Genomic DNA, 7,749 nt, shown 5'->3' with positions numbered 1-7,749 from the left:
ATGCCGGATTTTTTATATTGTAAAACAGAAGTAGAGCATAAGGACGAGGGACAAAGAGGATGTGTTTTCAGGGGGTTAAGGCTCCCCATTTTTCACTGATTGCTGGAGATTGAGATTTTCATAGACCACTACTTGGGTGTACCATTTTAATTCCCATATTATTCCTTTTCTTATGTATTTTTGAGTTGTTTTCCCAGTGACTGCCCTAGGGATTACTATTAGCATCTTAATTTATAATAATCTAGTTCAAATTAATACCAACTTAATTTTGATAGTACACAAAACTTTTCTCCAAAATAGCTCTGTTCCACCCCCATTTTTATGATCTTATTATCACAAATGACCTCTTTAAACTTTTTTGATCATTGGCATAGATTTATGATTATTACTCTTCTTTTTTACTCTTTTTTTTTTTTACCATAGAGTGTGTGTGCTCCCCAGAAATAGAGGCAGAGAGAGAGGGAAAGTGAGAAGTCACCCCCTGAAGGTATGGCCACACTGCAATCCCTTCTTCCCCATTCCTCTCTTGGGATTCTTGGACATGCATGCACATGAGCCCAGCATATTTTTCAGGCTGTTGATCTGAAACTCGAACCAAGGAGTTGGCCATGTGGGATCTAAAGTCTTAATTACCACACCACCTGCCAGCCCTTGAATTTTTTTTTTAAGAGGTTTTTGCTATAGTGCACGTGTGCTAGCCAGAAAGACAGAGAGAGACAGACAAACAGAAAGAGAGAAATCGCCCCCCAGGGAGGATGGCCATGCTGCAATCCCTTCTCCTCCATTCTCCTCTCAAGATCTTGGACACGCACGCACACATGCCTGGCGTGAGTTTAAGCCACTGGGTCCAGGATTCGAACAACGATCGACCACATGGGAGTCCAGCAACATAGCCATTACACCAACTGCTGGTCCCCAACCCTTGAATTTTTATCTAAAATTTTTATTATTATTATTATTAGAGAGAGATTTTTATGGTAGAGTGCCAGAGAGACACAGAGAAAGAGAGAAAGTGAGAAATTACCCTCTGGGGGATGGTCACATTGCAATCCCTTCTCCTCCATTCTTGTTTCAGTATTTCATTCTTGTTTCAGGATTTGGGACATGCATACAAGCACGCATGCCCAGTGAGTTTCAAGTCACTGGGTCCAGGACTCAAACTGTGATCTGCCATGTGGAAGTCCAATACTTTAACCACTATGCCATGTATCAGCCCCATAAAGAAACTTTTTTTTTTTTTTTTAAGATTTTTTTGCCATAGGGTGTATGCACTTTTTGGAGAGAGACAGAGAGAAATGATAAAAGAGAAAGTGAGAAATCACTTCCCATGGAGCTGGCCATGCCACAATCTCATCTTCTCCATTCTCCTCCTGGGATTTTGGGCAAGCATGCATACACACTGGGTGTGAATTTCAGGCCACTGGGTCCAGGACTTGAACCATGGTCCCTGAATTTTGCTTTTAAATCAAATAAAAATGAACATTATATCTTTTATATTTACCTATTCATATACCTTTACTGGTGCTCTTTGTTTCATAAAGTAGATTCAAGTTACTATCTAGTACATTTTCATTTTAGTCTGAAGGACTCCCTTGATATTTCTTGAAAGACAGATCTTCTCAGTGACAAACTCAGTTTTTTAAATCTGGAAATGTCTTCATTTCTCTTTCATTTTGCATGATAGTTTTGCTGGATATAGAATTCTTGGTTACAGTTGTTGTTTGTTGTTTTTTCCGTCTTCAGCACTTTGAACATCCAGCCTCACTATCTTCTAGCCTTTATGGTTTCTGATGAAAAAAATCAGCTGTTGATCTTATTGAGGATTCTTTGTACTAAATGAGTCACTTTCCTCTTGTTGCTTTGAAGAGTCTCTCTTTGTCTTTCAAAAGTTTGATTATAATATTTTCAGGTGTGGATATCTTTGACCTTATCCTACCTGGAGTGTGTTGAGCTTCTTGAATTGTACATTAGCATCTTTCATCAAATTTGGAAAGTTTTCAAACAGTATTTTTTCAAATATTTCTTTTACCCTTCCCTCTCTCTTCTGTCCTTTTCATATTCCCATCATGCATATGTTGGTATGTTCATGATGTCCCACGAGTCTCTGTGGCTCTGTACACATTTCTTCATTGTTTTTCATAACTTCTGTTCCTTGGACTGGATAATCTCAATTGACTTACTTTCAAGTTCATTGATTTTTTTTCTTCTGAGCATTTAAATCTGCTGTTAGGCCTCTCTGGTGAAATTCTCATTTCAGTTATTGTACTTTTCAATTCTAAGATTTCTATTCTGTGTATGTATACATATATTTTTTTTATCATTTTATTGATATTATTGATGTCTTGAGGTGAGACATAACTCTTATATTTTCCTTTAGTTATTTAAATATATTTTCCTTTGATCTTTGAACACATTTAAAATACTTGCTTTAATGTCTTTGTCTAGTAAGACTGTATTTGGCTTTCTCAGGGACAGTTTCTGTTGACTGCTTTTTCTTCCTATGTACAGGATATACTTTCTTGTACTTTTACATGCTATTAATTTTTTTGTTGTTATTGAAAACTAAATATTTAATTAGAACCAGCAGATGGTGTAGTGGTTACATTGCTGGGCTCCCATGTAGTCAACCATGGTTTGGGTCCTGAACCCAGCAGCTTAAAACTCACAGCAGGTGCATGTACATGTGCACTCAAAATCTCAAGAAGAGAATGGAAGAGAAGGGACTGCGGTGTGGCCATTCCCCTGGGGGGTGATTTCTTGCTTTCTATCTCTCTGTCTGTCCAGTGAGCTCATGCACCCTATTACAAAAATCTCTCTTAAAAAAAAAATAGAAAAGAAAAAAAAAAAAAGAAAGAAAACTAGACATTTAAAATAATATATTGCATCAGCTCTAGAAATCAGATTTCTACCCCCTCCCCAGGGTTTATTGTTGCTACTATAGAAAAATATTCTGAATATAGCACAGGATTTGGGCCAAATTACCTTCAAGCCTACAGCTCTTCTTTTGGAGAGTAGATAGTTGGAGAGAGCTCCTGTGTGGGTGTGGAGCTCATTTCAGGAAAACCAACATAGATTGAACACTCACAGTACACTCTGATAATAATGATGCTACTTTGGAGCTCCCTCAAATATCAAAAACAGAGAGAGGGCTCTGTTCTTGCTCCAAAAGTCCTCTAGCCCCCAGCCTTTAGCCTTTTTTTTTTTTTTAAGAGTTTTTGGCTATAGGCCATGTATGCTCACCAGAAAAACAGAGATAGAAAGCAAGAAATCATACCCCAGGGGTGATGGCCACACTGCAATCCCTTCTCCTCCATTCTTCTCTTGGAACTTGGGCACGTACACACACGTGCCCAGCATGAGTTTAAGCCACCAGGTCTTGGACTCGAACTACAGTCGACTACATGGGAGTACAGCGACATAACCATTACACCAACTGCTGGTTCCAGTCCAGCCTTTAGCTTTTTATGCTGAGTCACTAGAGCATGTAGCTTACAGATGTCACACTCCGTGGCCCTAATGCGGTATTGCCCATACAACCCCATCCCAGGCCTAGACAACATCCCCTGAAGATCTGCCCAGATGTGTTTGTATGGGTGGGGGCTCAAATTTATAGCTTCTTTATTCAAGAAGGTCATGATCAGGCAAAATAAGAATGCTGCCAGTTGGAGTGATCAGGGCCCAGATGTCCCTGAGTCAATGATTAATCAGGGCCTGAGGAGGTGCTCAAAGGGTGGATGCTCAAAGGGTGGACAGGGAAAAAAACATACGACTTGGGGCCAGCAGGTGGCATGGTGATTAAGGCACTGGACTCCCATGTGGCCAACTGCAGTTCAAGTCCCAGACCTAGTAGCTTGCTTTCTCACTTTCTCTTTCTCTCTCTGTCTCTCTCTGGAGAGTGCACATGCACTATAGCAAATTAAATAACAATAATTAATAAAATTAAAAATAATTTTAAAAAACCACACACATGGATTGCCAAGAATCCAAACCAAAGAAAACCAGAAAGAGGTGCTAGCAGTCAAGACAGGCCTTTCCATGAGGCCCAGGCAGTGGGCATACTACCTAAGATGGGTCTCTCTTCCTTTCTTGTGAATTTAAGGTTAGTAGAAGGGTGAGAGAGCAGCAGTCTGTCACAGGCACCTCTGTCCACTTCAGACCACACAATCCTTCTGAAGAGAAAAAGAATACCAAGCCCTAGAGACCTTCAAAGCCCACTGGGCTTACATGAGCTATCCCTTTGTGTAAGAAGCATCTGTTATGCATCTATTAGAGTGATATGATGAAAGTGTGGGATTTGAAAACAGTTAAACCTTGGTTCAAATCCAGGCTTTGCCACTTACCAACTGCTGTGGTCTTGACTAAGTTTCTCTAAGTCTTAGTTTCTCCATCTATAAAACAGGGAATTAGCACCTAGCTCAGGAGGCTGTTACAGGATGGAAAGAGATTGCATTTTTATACAGTGCCTTACACAAACTAGAAAATAAGTGAACAGCTTTCCTTTCAGTCTTGTCAGCAGCTTTGCCTAGGGAGGAGGCACAGGCCATGCTTCACCCGTATAATGCTTCTCTGGCTTCCTCTGCCTTGATCGTCCTGAAAGCCTGAAAGGCCTTACATCTCTGGGTCAGGTTCCCTATTAGAAGCTCTCACAGCACCTGTATCTCCATACCTCTGCTCAGATTTTATGACTAGATACTTTATTGTACAATTGATTGACTAATACCTGTCTGCTTCCCTGACTCTTCCTTGTCGCTTTGTCTTCAGCATCTAGCAATAAGTAGCGAAATGAATGAATGACTGAGGACAAGGCTCCTGCCTTCACAGGCCTCACTAGGTGTACACACATGAAAGGACCACAGATCAGAGTGTCTGGGACAGGAGTCCAGGACCTCAAAGCAGGGAAGGGCCTGTGGAACAGAGTGGCTAGAGACCAGCTCAGGGCTTTCACTCGGCCTCCAGGAATTTACCCGATAGCTCCCCTGACCCATCCTCCTCCCCAACCCCGATCCACAACCTCTTCTGACTCACTGCCACCCAGTTGCGGGGCTGAGTAAGTGTGGACTTCAACAGGGCTATGGGGGTCAACTGGTGGGCTTTCCTAACGTTCTAGACCAGGGACCAGGCCACAGAAGCCACAGTTCCCGTGCGGGGAGAGTGAACAATCCTTTCCGTGGTTTAGCCACTTTGCCTTGGGGCTTTCCAGGCCGGTGCTGTCTACTCTGCCCCCTCAGCAGTCCTGGAACCCAGAGCGATAAAGCCTGGTCAGCCCTAACCCCTTTTAGAATCTGCGGAAGGAAAGCAAGGGAGAGAGGTGCTGCTCTAGCAGAGGGACCTTCACTGGGGCAGCAAGGGGCGCTCATGAGAAACATGGCATCTTTTCCCCAGGGCTGTCTGAGCACCACCCACCCTCAAGTGACGTTAGTGCCTGTTGAGGGGTCATGAGATGCCCACCCAGGCCCTGCCCAGACCCCAGACCCCCCAGCCGCTTCCTTGCCATGGCCCGCAGTCTGCACAAGGTTAACCTCAGGCTTCTTCCTGGTTGCCTCTGATTCACTTTCCTGCCTCTGGCCGGATAGTGGTTTGGGGTTTGGCTGGGTCTTCTGCTTACATACTCCAAGCCAGAGTTCCTGACCCTGCCTGCAAACCTGCACCCGCTGCATCTCAGGGCCACCAGATGAAGACCTCCAGTCTCTCACCTGGCCCTCCCTCCATCTAGAAATCCCTGAGCTACCATATATCTGAAATCTCATTGCAGCAGGCAGCACCCAGCTCTGCCAGCTTCCCTGAGAACAACTAGTGCTTGCCCGGAGGGGAGTCCTCTGGCCTGGGCACTGTAAGACCAGCTGGCAGGGGCAGCGTCAGAACACACTTTATTTGTGGGCAACCCAGTGGAACCCACGAGGGATTTGTCTCTTTATTTGAGCCTCAGTCCAGATATACCTGGTTTGTGCTATTAAATTAGTTCTGCAGATGAGGAGAAGCCACAGGCTCAGAGAGGTTAAATAATTACTCAAGGTCACACAAACAGGCAATAAAAGAGCCAAGCCAAGGACCTCAGTTCTCTTGTGCTGAATCCAAAGTGGGTCTTGTTGTATAGGGATGATGCTTTCCAGGTGGTCTGTGTAGCACATGAAGCCCGGGAGAAGGCCAGCTGAGATTCTCTGGCCTTTCAGGGCTTCTTGAAAGGCAGGTAAGGAGCAGGGCTTTGTTTCTGTTTGTGTGTCCCTCTACTGCCAACCCCCCAACTCTAACCCCCCAGCCACCCCCCCGAGCCTTGCTTAAAGGCTTTAAAATTCACATTCTATCCACCACAGCCCAGCAATTCCAACCTAGTCACATCTCCATCAGAAGGCAGAGAGACCCCTCTGCTGAAAATACCTCCTCTGTTTGGACACTGTACTGCAGTTATCATATATTAATTCCATTGGCTTGTCCCCAGTAAAGCCCCTAGAAAAGCCCATGCATTAAATCTGGCCAGAACTTGCATTACCGTGCCTTTGTTCATACGCTCTGAGTTAATCTTTTGACACAGGCTTATTGAGCACCTACTGTGTGCTAGACACTCTTAAGTACTGGGATACAGTGAAGAATGCAGCACGGTTCCTGCACAGTCCATGGCCTGGTGGGCAGAAGGGAGTTAAGCCTAAGTGGGTTTCAAGGGCCTGAGATAGGCTGGGAAGGCTTCTCAGAGAATTTTTGAGTGGCGCCTTAAAGGATGAAAAACATAAGTTTCTTCAAAACTCTTTTTGGAGGGGGCCCAATGGTGGTGCCATGTTAATGCAACCGGACCCACATAGGAAGGTTCTGGGTTCATGTCTCAGGGCTTCCTAGCAAATGGGTGTACTGGTGCCCGTGATCTGAGCTGGCTGAAGTTGGGGTTGGATCACGGTGTGAAGACCCTGTTGGGAGTGCCTCCCTACCTCTCTCTGTATCTCTCTCTCATGGGAGAAGTAAATAAATAAAACTTTAGAAAACAGGAAGAGGAGCTCTTGATAGGAAAAGATAACTTAAGGGAAATGATAAGGGATAGGCTGGAGGGGGGGTGGCGAAATAGGGCACAGAAAGGGGTGACTGAGATACCTGAGTGTTTATTCCTGGCCAGGTTTGCTTGGCCCTAGTCCTGGCCCTATAGTGTGGTCGTCTCCATGCAGCCCCTCACCCCTTGTGGGCAGCACTGGCCGGTGGGACTTCTGTAGTGATGCACATGCTGTATTTCTGTGCTGTCCACCATAGAACCCACATGTGGCTACTGGGCCCTGGAAACATGACCAGTGCAACCGAGGAACTAGATGACTATTTTGATTTATTTTAATTAATTTAAACTTAAATAGCCACCATATCTGACAGCATGACTCCAGTTGCTCTTCCTGTGGGTCACATTTGAATCACCTGAGATGTCTTTAAAATATTCTGATACCTGGGGCCTGAACCTCACCCCTAAGATTCTGATTCTGTTGATCCAGAATGTGGCTTGGGTCTCATCACTTTTAGACACAACCCCTGTGGTTCTCAGGTGGGCCATTGATCCATAACTTTGCTCACCACACTCTTGGGAATGAGGAGGCCCTCATGTTACAACTCTGCCCAGGATGTGTGCTTGAGCTATGCTGGCCCTTCACTGTCTCTGGCCCTGTTCCACACTCCCTCCTTGTGGAAGGCCACATCTGTGGTCACCGCTCTACTCCTAGTAGGAGGAGCAGGCTCTAAGGCCCCTCACACAGGTTGCTGGCTCTTTCCCAGAGCTAGCTATGC

Source organism: Tupaia chinensis, unplaced genomic scaffold, assembly GCF_000334495.1.
Source record: "Tupaia chinensis unplaced genomic scaffold, TupChi_1.0 Scaffold000270_1, whole genome shotgun sequence".
Classification (NCBI taxonomy): domain Eukaryota; kingdom Metazoa; phylum Chordata; class Mammalia; order Scandentia; family Tupaiidae; genus Tupaia; species Tupaia belangeri.
The sequence above is the reverse complement of the archived record's forward strand: the minus strand, read 5'-3'. Positions refer to the sequence as shown.